The sequence below is a fragment of the Panthera pardus genome, unplaced genomic scaffold (genome assembly GCF_024362965.1).
Source record: "Panthera pardus isolate Hobbes unplaced genomic scaffold, ASM2436296v1 HiC_scaffold_13, whole genome shotgun sequence".
Classification (NCBI taxonomy): Eukaryota; Metazoa; Chordata; class Mammalia; order Carnivora; family Felidae; genus Panthera; species Panthera pardus.
This window is the reverse complement of record NW_026526688.1, coordinates 100,618,938-100,629,796: the sequence shown is the minus strand read 5'-3', so window position 1 is coordinate 100,629,796 and position 10,859 is coordinate 100,618,938. Positions and strand designations below refer to the sequence as shown.

Sequence of the window (10,859 nt, the reverse complement as noted above, 5' to 3'; positions counted from 1 at the left end):
TCGATATGAAACATACTGAGAAACTGAAATCTGTAAGGCTGGATTCTTTTTCTGAAATGATTCTGGTATTGGTTTTCTATTCCTTTATCCTGGCTAAGAAAGAGATTGTTTCACAGATGAAAGGTGATGTGAGGGGACTAGAAGGAGGTGAACCCAACCATCAAGAGAAAACCATTATTTTCCTGCTTTGATGAAATCATTTTGAAATAATGAGGCATAATTAATGTCAGTGCTTATGATTATGTGAAAGTTTGCCAAGATACCCAGTGGAATCCTAATGGCCAGAAATGGCAGTTTGATCACGGGTGTGCCAAGTAGCCATCCCATGCCTCGCTGAATTCAGCAGTAAAATGAGATTAACTGCACCCATCAAGTAATAAATTAGACTACGATTACCACCAGTAATGGCTAGTCTACTTTTAGTGCCAGGAGCTAATCTAAGGGTGTTGCAGTTTATTTAATCTTCACAGCAAACCTGGTGAGGAAGGTATTATCTCTGGTTTACTGATAAGAAAATTGAGGCCCAGAAAAGTTAAGCAGTTTGCTTAACATCCCACAGCTACAAAGTGTGAATTTGAACCCAGCTATAGGGTTGTGTAAATAAAACAAGCAAATAATTGCCACTATTGAGTGGCTTCTATTTGCCTGGCACTGTGCTAGGCACTTTAATGTGTGGTCTCATTTACTTCTCATAACCCTGTGAAGTAAATGTACTCATTGAACAGGTAAATAACTGAGACTTGGGATGATGGAATTTTCCCAAGGTTACATAGGGTCAGGCCTGCCTGACTCCAAAGTCTATACAAACTAGTAATTCATTAAACTCTTTAAACTAGCAAGTGGTGTACGTTCTTCCTTCTCCATAATTGCCTTTACTACACTTACTTTTCTCCTTAGGTGCTTTTCTCTCTCTCTCTCTCTCTCTCTTTCTTTTTTTTGTGCTTTTATGATACACCACTCAATAATGTGCATAATGTAAAACCTGCTAACATTTTCTAAGCCTAGACTATGTGCTGGGCATTGTGCTAAATTACTTTCTATTCATTACCTCGTTTAATCCTCCCAGTGATCAAATATTGCAGGTACTAGTATAAGCACCATTTTTTATATGAGGCAACTAAAGTTGATAGAGATGCTCTTGGCCGCATTTTGCTGAAGAGTCTGATAATGCAATATTCTTTTGACAAAATAAAGCATTTTAAAGCCTCATTGCATTTGCTTGTACTGTGAATAAATGAGCCAGATTAAAAATTCTTTTAGTTCTTGAACATTAAGAAACATGCTATCCTATTTTAAAATGTGTGTTTTTGTTTTTTTCCTCTTGAAACAGTGTGGTTTGGAGTTGTCTTCTTTGCGGTGTGTTTCTTGAAGAGTTCTGTTGCGCTAATCTGGTTAATTCTGGATGCTTCCTTTTGCCCTTGTCTTTCTGCAGGTCTCTGCTCTGTTCTCAGGACAGCCACCATTAGCTTGTGTCTACTGAAGGAACCAGTGGAGCGGGGGCAGGGTGTTGGGTCTCTGGGAAACTCATTTGCATACTTCTTGTTACAAAGGCCGACCACATCCTGGTTAAGACAATGTGCTGTCTGATAAACAGACTGCATCCCCCAGTGTCTGCCTGGAGCTCGGCCAGCCTGTGGTCCGCCTTTGTCACAAGGTGCTGTTTATTCTGCCTGGAAGTCCAAGGACAGGACAAACCAGCTAAATGAACCTTTTATTTCTCCCATTCTCTGGCAGAAATTCCGTGGGTCAAAAACATTTATTAATATTAGATTAAAGGGGAGGCATCAGAATTCTCCAAAGAAGCTTTCCTAACTCTGTGGAAAACCTATTAAAGGTTTTTATCTTCTTTTCTAGCTATTAATTCTTTGGGGATCGGGGAAACTAGAAAACATGGAAAATACAGTGGGAGGGCAATATAAAGATCAAGATTTGCCAAGATTCTGTGTTGATAAATATTTATTTCCACATCTGTTTTCTATGTGTTCCCTTTCTCTTTTCCTTCTCCCTTCTAACCCAACACACAGACAAAAGGAAGTGGAGGCTTAAACAATTAACTGGTGACTGCAGGACTGGTTGTTTAAGAATCTGGGTAACTGAGTTCTAATTTCTCCATTCCTTCTACAATTTGGTAAATTAAAAAACATTTTTGTGATGCAGTCTCATTTATGGCAGTTAAGGTAAGAAATCTCTCTGTGCTATTTTTTTATTTTTATTTAGTTTTTTTTTTTACTGCCATTTCTAAAAACTCCTCTCGAAACAATTCAACATTTCCTGCTCTGCTGAAAGTGTTTTCAAATGTCAGTGTATAAGATATATTTTAACCACAACTTTTACTGGTGACTGTAATCATTGAAAGGAAGGTACTCAGTGATACAGGAGTTGTTTTAGTGGTTTTAATCAATAATTCCTGTAAACAGACTCTGTGTTGAGGGAATAGAGTATGTGGCTATTTCCTTTCTGCATTTACAGTGAGGTCTTGCATCTATTACAGCCACTCATCTGTAGCTAATCTCACATGAGGAGCGAAGACTTTCAGTCAAGTATTGACTGGAATCCTCCTGGAGGTATTCGTGGAAGACAGGGCTGGAGATGATGTTACAGAACAGTTTGAGAACTATGCTAGTCGGCATTTTGAAGGATTACTAACAATTCTAAGAAGGCCTCTGAAGAGATTTCTGGCAACCGAAGGACAATAATATGATAGAGATTGATTATTTTGAGGTTTTGAAGCTAAATACTAGCACATGGTGAATATTGAGGTTTGTTGTGAAAATAAAAATTAGACCTATGCAGAAAACCCTGTGAAGAATATCCTAAGGGGGTATTTTGAGCAATATCAGCTTTCCTACATTAGGAAAGATCGCTAACTTTTAGTGAATGTGTTTTCCTTTACACATCATACCAGTCCTCAAGACTCAAAGTCAGCAGCAATTAAGAGCTTACCAAGAACAGTGAGCCAACTTCTATTCCAGAGAGGCAGTTGGTTGTAAAAAGAGCAGCCTCAGTAAAGGGGACTGTGATAGCACTGTGAGGCATTGAATAAACACGCTTTCCTCTTTATTGGCCGTGTGGCTTTGGGCAAGTCACTTAACCTATATAACCCTCAATTTCCTCATCTGTAAAATAGAGATAATAATACCTACCTTGCTGTATTTTGTTGTAAACATTAGATGTCTAGAGACTAACAATGTCTGGCAAAATAGCCCTCAGCAAGTAATATTTATTTCCCTTCCTGTCTCCCTCTCTGTCATTCTCCTTACTTTGCACTTGATGTATTAATAGGCATTTGAGATTGGCTGTGCCACTTACCTTCTCTGGGCCTCATTTTTAAAATGAGGAGTTAATGTTTCTAGGTACCCTCTGGTTCTGAAGTAGTATAGTATCATGACAGGGAAATATTTATAGTCAACCATCGGGTGTGTTAATCAACAAAAACATGGTTTTTGGAGGCACCTGGGTGGCTCACTAGGTCAAATGGCTGACTCTTGATTTTGGCTCAAGTCATGATCCCATGGTCGTGAGGTGGGGCTTGCTTGGGATTGTCTGTCTTCCTCTCTCTCTCTCTCTCTGCCCCTTCCCCTGATTGTGCTCTCTCTCTCTCAAAATAAATAAATAAATAAACATTGAAAAAACATGACTTGTGTATGCTAAGATGTGCAAATGTAAGATGGTGTTATGATGGTGCCTCCTTTGTCCTGTTCAGAAGTATTTCCGTATTGAATTTCACACAGTCTTGGAGTTTGGCCATTTTCATACTCTTAGTATGTTTCTGGTATGATTTTGCTATGGAATATCTTTATCATCATGGGGCTAAAGAGATCCTTGAAGGCAAGAAATAGTTTTTTTAGTCTCTGTGATCCCTGTATCCAATTGATTGCCTGGTAGATAGTAGGTTCTCAGTCAGAGTTGTGGATGAATAAATGCAGTTGATATCATTTACTGACCATCTAACTAAGCTCGGGGCTCTGTTAGAGCTTTATTTACATTATTGTTTTTATTATGATAGAAATCAAGAACAAATCAAGTGGCCATTTTCTTCACATACTTTGGAAGAGTAGTTATAGAAGGTTGTCCACTACCAAATTTTTTTGTTGTACTTCTCTAGCCCTCTAGTTTCCTGTATCCTCTGCACCATGGTACTTTGATGAAATGTGCCACACCATGCTTTATGATCTGATATTTAAAAAGAGTGTAGGCATTTAAAGCCACATAAATAAAAGAACTCTAGGCATTTAGAATGCATTCATGTCACTGCCTTTGATATCCAGTACTGTTACCTGATCTCCAAAAAGTGTTTCACATCCTGCTGTGACTGTAGCTCAGCTGTTCTTATAGAATCCTATGTGGTTTATGTTTTTGGTTTCATCCAGGAGCTACAGTTATCTTTGATTATCTAAGGGAGATCATCCAGCATGGCTTACGGTTATTATCTGACTCCCTGCCCCTTGGAGATTTTACTGTTCATTAGCATCTCTACCAGAGGGTAGAGAGAGGGAAAGGGGGAAAAAAAAAGAAAATGAAAAAAGCTGGAATTGAAACCAGTGCATTTTGCTTCTTGGTTACAGTTCTGGTAAACGACTGGACCAGAAGTGGAGGAAATTGAAGTTGCAGGGTTTCCATAGCCATTTGGCCCATCTCCCAAAGGTTTTGCTGGCCAGTGTGTTTGAGGATAGGAAGTGGCTAGGGTGTGGTTTCAGACCTAGACCTTGACTCTGTCATCAGAAAAGATGGGATAGAATCTATAGGTCATTCCTATGTTTGAAAAAGGGGTTGACTGGGCTCATACATATGATTATTGCTGGAACACTGTGCATCGGGTTTGTATGCCAACAATGTGTAAGGTAGAAGGTGGCATGATGGTTACTTGTGGTTGTTTTTATCCCAAATTCTTTGGCATTCAGGGCACGGGACAAAAGTATATAGTTTTGGTTTGGCATTCTGTGACTATCCAGCTGTGTTATTTTCTTTCCTTCTCTTTTATGGGGTAGTTTAAGGTTTAGATTTTCTTTTTACCACAGAATCTAATTTAGTTGTGGCATTTTAAAAATTATTTTTTTGTATATGTGCCCAGAGCTTTTTAGGTTATTGGTAAACTTTAAAAAATACCACAGTGCTTGTAAACATATATAATTTAAGAAGCAGTCATGACTGAAGCCTATGATATCCTTTGGAAAATTCTTACTTGGAAGCAATTCTAATTAACAAGATATTTTCTGGTTTCCTTCTTGCATGCTTTATTAATAATAATGCTATTAGTTGGATAGAATCTTTTTTCCTCCTAGGATTTGGATTTCCCTATTCCTTTTCTTACTTATTATAGAATAGTCAATTTTATTGTAGTTACCTTTAATGAAACACATGTTAAGCTCGTGATAACAAACAACTAACATGACAGAGATGAGAACAGTTGCATTCTTGGAAGTCAGAGTTTTGTAGATGTTCTTTTATAATAATAAGCTCAGTGAAAAAGAATTACAGGGAAACCTCATTAAACTGCAACTGATTTATTCAAAAGAATCTTACAATTTAAAGAACATCCTTTTCCTTCAGTTACTAGATATCCTATTTTTTTTTTTTTTTAATAAGGATATTGGATAAATTGCTTGGCTATTCGGAACTATTTTGTTTTTCCTGTCATTTGAATTCCAGGTTAGGACTGTTCAATTCTCTTAGGTGGTAAAGAGACTAATGTCTGAATAAAACACTGATAGAATGTACCTCATATTTCTGACTGTGCTTTGGGCCACAGTGAACAAGAGTGGTTAGGCTGTGAAATTTTGGTATTCAGAAGATATGGTGACCTGATTCTCCATTCTGGATCATATCAAGGCCTAGTGAAGGAAAGGTTGTTTCGCTTAGGAAAGATGAGATTATAGCTCAATTCTACTATGTAAAATGCACACAATGAATCTCTTAAGTAAATGCACCATAACCATTCGTTGCCTTTTTTCACTTCTGGCATGGGACTTTATTTGAGGAATTTATTTAATTTATCTGGCTTGGGAATTTATGTTAATAAAATAATATTTATTTACCAAATTATTTACCTTTATGCCATTGCCCTGGAAACTGAGAACTTCTCAAGTCTCTAAGAAAGTTATACTTGGGGCACCTGGGTGGCTCAGTTGGTTAAGAATCTGACTTCAGCTCAGGCCATGATCTCACGGTTCATGGGTTTGAGCCCTGCATCGGGCTCTGTGCTGACAGCTCAGAGCCTGGAGGCTGCTTCGGATTCTGTATCTCCCTCTCTCTCTACCTCTCCCCCACTCGCTCTGTGTCTCTCGCTCTGTGTCTCTCTTTCAAAAATAAAGAAACTTAAAAAAGAAATAAAGTTATACTGAGGGGCACTTAGGTGGCTCAGTCAGTTCAGCATCTGATGCTGGATTTCAGCTCAGGTCATGATCCTACAATTCCTGAGTTTGAGCCCCAAGTCAGGCTGTGCACTGACAGTGCAAATCCTGCTTGAGATTCTTCCTCTCTCCAACTCCCCCATTTTTGCTGTCTCTCTCTCTCATTGGTTCTTTAAAAAAAGAAAGTTATACTTGATACAACAAAGCAACATACAGCTCCAGCATCATCATACTCTCTGAAATTCCTTCCTACAATGCCAAAGAATTTCAAAATAAGTTTATTTTGAGGGACTAAAATGAGTGTCTAAAACATGTATGGCTATTTATTGAGGTCATTGTGAGAAATAATAAAACGCACAGGAACACAACGTATTTACAGTGCGTATCTGCTTAGTATTTGGTATATATAAACCCGGACTCAGTCTTTAGAACATGAGCTTCAGTATCTGCCAGGATGGATATGTTTCTCCTATTAAAAAGAATGATTTCCCCAAATAATACTTCTTTGGAAAGAGACTTTGTTGATTATATGGTTGGATCAGAATGTGAGCCATTTTTAATATACATGTTTTAAATGCTTCTCCGCCCACTTTATGTGTATTCAAGTTGAGTAAGGAGGTAGCAGTAACAGGTTATCATAAATGCAATAAGGATATCTATTTTCCACAAGTATTGTTATTATCTTGGATGAGTAGCTGAAGGGAGCTGTGGTACATCTAGCTTCTTCTCTTTGATCCTCATTCTGCTTGTCATGGTTAACATTTGTTATGAGATGTCTTCTAAACTGAGGAAAGGCTTAATGACCTTTCATGGTTCTTAATTCAGCTCTTTCCATTGCCAAGGAGCAACTTTACTGTGTTGTCTAAAATTTTTAATTTTAAAGTACTGATAGTAACAGTAGGCGAGTGGTAAGCAATTTTAGAAAAAATATGTTGCAAAAAATGAGTAGAGCTATTTCCAAAGTATTTTAGCCAACTCAAGATTTATAAATGCACATTGTGGGTTCTCAGGGAATATTAAACAACATTGCATAATGATATGTGCTTCCATCTGGTTTGGAATGCTAATGGAAGAAACTGATATTTATTGGGTACCTGCTATGAACTAGATACCTTGCAAGGTTCTTATATACACTAGCATATTTGATCCCTTGAGGTGGTATTACTAGCTCTATTTTATTAGTATTTTTTTAATTTTTTAAGTGTTTATTTATTTATTTTGAGAGAGAGATCTCACACTTAACGCACCTACATGTGAAAGTGGGGGAGAGGCAGAGAGAGAGGGAGAAATAGAGGCAGAGAGAGAATCCCAAACAGACTCTGCACTATCAGCACGGAGCCTGACGCAGGGCTCAATCTCACGAACCCATGAGATCACAGCCTGAGCCGAAATCAAGAGTTGGATGCTCAACCAACTGAGCCACTCAGGCACACCACTAGCTCTATTTTAAAGATGAAGTCACTGAAACTTTTAAAGGTTAAACCAAATTTCCCAAGGTCAGTCAGGTAGTAAGTGCAAACTAATCTTTTATGAAAACCCATGCTCTTCTGACTACACCAGTAGTCAATTTTTCTAGAATTCCTGGGTCTTGGCTGCTAATAAAATAGATAATATTTTCCAAATCTATAGTATCATATTTTGCACAAATTCCCCATGGGCACAGTTATAAAGCAGCATTCTGCCTAATACAGATATTTGCATACCCATTACCATCTGCCTGTCTTCTACCCATCAGCTAATCTAGTCCTAGGATTATTCCTTCAGGTGATGCATTACACTGATCTTTTCCTGTCTATTGCAAAGGTTAAAATACTATTCAGGTCCTTAAAACATATCACTTGAATGGTTAACTTGTCCCTGTTGACTTTGGTTTACACTGAGAGATGTGACTAAATTAATATACTGAACCACCATTTTCGTTAAGTCATCTAATATCTCCCAGTTACCTGCAGATAAAACTCCTAAGGGTGACATTCAAGGATATATATAAACTGTCCCCAGTCTGCCTTTTCCAAATCCCCTACCTCTACTCCTCTATGTGGACCTGGATCCAGTGTTGCCAAGTGGTCTTCCTCCACCTCCACCTCTGCATAATGTTTTTCTTGCCCGGTCATTCTTAACAAACTTGACCATTCTAAGCCCATAGCACATCCTAGTTCTTCTCTGAAAGCTGCCCCTATTAGCTCTTTCCCACTTCGGCCACCCCTTGTTAAACCAAGGGTTTGGCCACAACCCCTTACTGCAGGGTATTATGAAAAGAGAACAGGTTTGAATACTGATCCCTTTACTTACTGTCTATGTGACCTTAGGTCACTTTATATTTAAGACTCAGTTTCCTTAAATATAGGTGTTTCCTCATTTCCTCATTCGACTTATCATGGATGAACTTCTTTTCTTATGATTCAATGCCTTAAGTTGTAAAATGGAGGTAATAAGAGTAACTATTATTATAGAATATAATGAGTGAGAATTTACTGTGTATTAATTAGGATGAGTTAGGTTATGTTTCAGGAAAAGTCAACCCCCAAATCTTACTGCCTTAGAACCACAACATTTTATTTCTTTTTCACCCTACATGTCCTTCTCAGCCTGGCAGAACTCTGTTTTACACTGTTCATATTCAAGGTTCCCAGAACCTTCACTAACTGGACTAATACAGGTCACTGTGGCAGGGGGAAGGGGATGTAGTGAGTTGCGTGTTGATTCTCAAAGCTTTTGTTGGAAGTGTTGCTCATCACTTCCCCTCACATTTCATTCACCAGAGCAAATCACATGGCCACGGCTACCTTCAAAGGGACAGGGAAGAATAATCTCACCAAATGCTCAGAAGATCGTAGCCCAGAAACATCAGGGGATGACACTAATGACAGCCATAACTTTCTTGTGTTATTGGACAATTTTCTTATGGTACAGTTGAAGTTTTATCTGTTCTTCTACAGCCTTGGCTCGTTAGAGCCAGACTGAGGGTGTATTCTCTGCTGTCTCTGTCCCACAGTGATCAGGATAGACCCTCAGTAATGTTTTACTGAATAGGTGATTAGAATACTACTCCAAGTGGCTTTTCCCCTGATGCTAGGGACCAACATAGGTTTCAAGTCCCAGGATTTGCTTTGTACTAAGGAAAGACTTAAGTAGAATTTACGTAACACAAAACCAAGGTGAGGTCTCGAAAGGACCTGCTATCTTTTTACTTGAGCCTGTATGGAATGTAAACTGTGAACTTGGTGGCATTAAGAAAAATGCTCCTTTAAAGCTTCACCTTTCCTTTTCTTTCCAAAGGACCATAGTCAAAGGCTGGAATTAATTTCTGATTAGTCTGAAGGAACAATATGTTACCTGGATCAGAAAGAGGTGAGTACATCATATCAGAACTTGGGCTTGCTCAGCCTCAGGAACATACCTGAAATCAACTTGTCTAGATCTGTAGGAAGGGCTAGAAAACATCTTTGGTGTTGAGAGATGACATTTTCAGTTGAAAATCACCTGCTGGATAGTCTGAAGTTATAGTATGTAATTTTTCATTTCTTATCATGTAAGACATTCATATTTGTTATAGTCAAGTTAGTAAATATAGATGGATAAAAAAGAAAAAAAAACACCATAAAAGGGAAAATTACCCAAATGAAAAACATCTTATTTCTCATCTTGAATTAATGTCTTTTAAACAAAACACCATATACTCTTTCATTGCTGTAGTGAATGTTTCTTACAACACTGATCAATTAACATACTGTGTTATAGTTTCTGTCACTACACTGTAAATTTACAGACAGTAAATTTACATCATAAGCTTGGCCTGATGTTTTCAAAGAAATTCCTTTTTATTAAACAAATTGTAAACAATACATAACAACTGTCTTTCTCTGACTTAGAATTACAAATCCCAGATGCAAGCATGGCTTTCTAAAAGTCACAAAAACAATCTTTAAGTAAACAAAATGAAGTGGGTCACAAGTAAGCAGTTCCATGAGTCTATGGCTTGATGTGCAACAGGGATGAGAGAGGCATTACTAAAAATCAAGATGCTCTGAAAGAAATGGGCAAGGGAACTCTTCTCTATTGTGGGGCTCTTGACAGAATGCCAAAGTTGGAGAATGAGTCACTTCTGCTGCCGTCAGAGCTGTTCCAGGAGCCTACGAAACTGAAGTCCATGTTTCAGGCACTCACTACCTTTGATGCATTTGATGAGGAGCCTCAAACAGTAAGTCAGAATGCTGTCTGGCCACGGGGAGAAGAAGGTTCCAGCAGGCATGCCTTCTGATCTGACTTCATGATCCTTTTCTCCTCTTGGCCACCCTTGGATGAAAATGTCAGTGGGTAAACTGTGCGATCTCTTTGAGGGACTGACTCAATTTGGAGATAGCCTTACCCTCTCAGGGCCTCTTCCCTCCTCCTGACCAGTGAGGAGAATTTACTGGCTTCAACTCTTCAGTTGACCTTTTAAAAAGGACATGGCCATGGCTGGTTTGGGGGGTATCTAGTCTCACTGAATGGACGTCACAACATGAG

The 10,859-nt window shown here is 38.4% G+C and overlaps 1 long non-coding RNA gene across 1 annotated transcript in view; it reads left to right on the top strand.

The window, feature by feature from the left end:
• Window positions 1-2,029: 2,029 nt before the first annotated feature.
• LOC109249006 (uncharacterized) overlaps window positions 2,030-10,859 on the top strand; it is a 144,359-nt gene continuing 135,529 nt past the window's right edge. The window contains exons 1-3 of the long non-coding RNA XR_002072401.2: window positions 2,030-2,177; window positions 9,630-9,701; window positions 10,428-10,551. This is a non-coding gene — a long non-coding RNA (uncharacterized LOC109249006). The remainder of the gene's footprint in view (window positions 2,178-9,629; window positions 9,702-10,427; window positions 10,552-10,859) is intronic.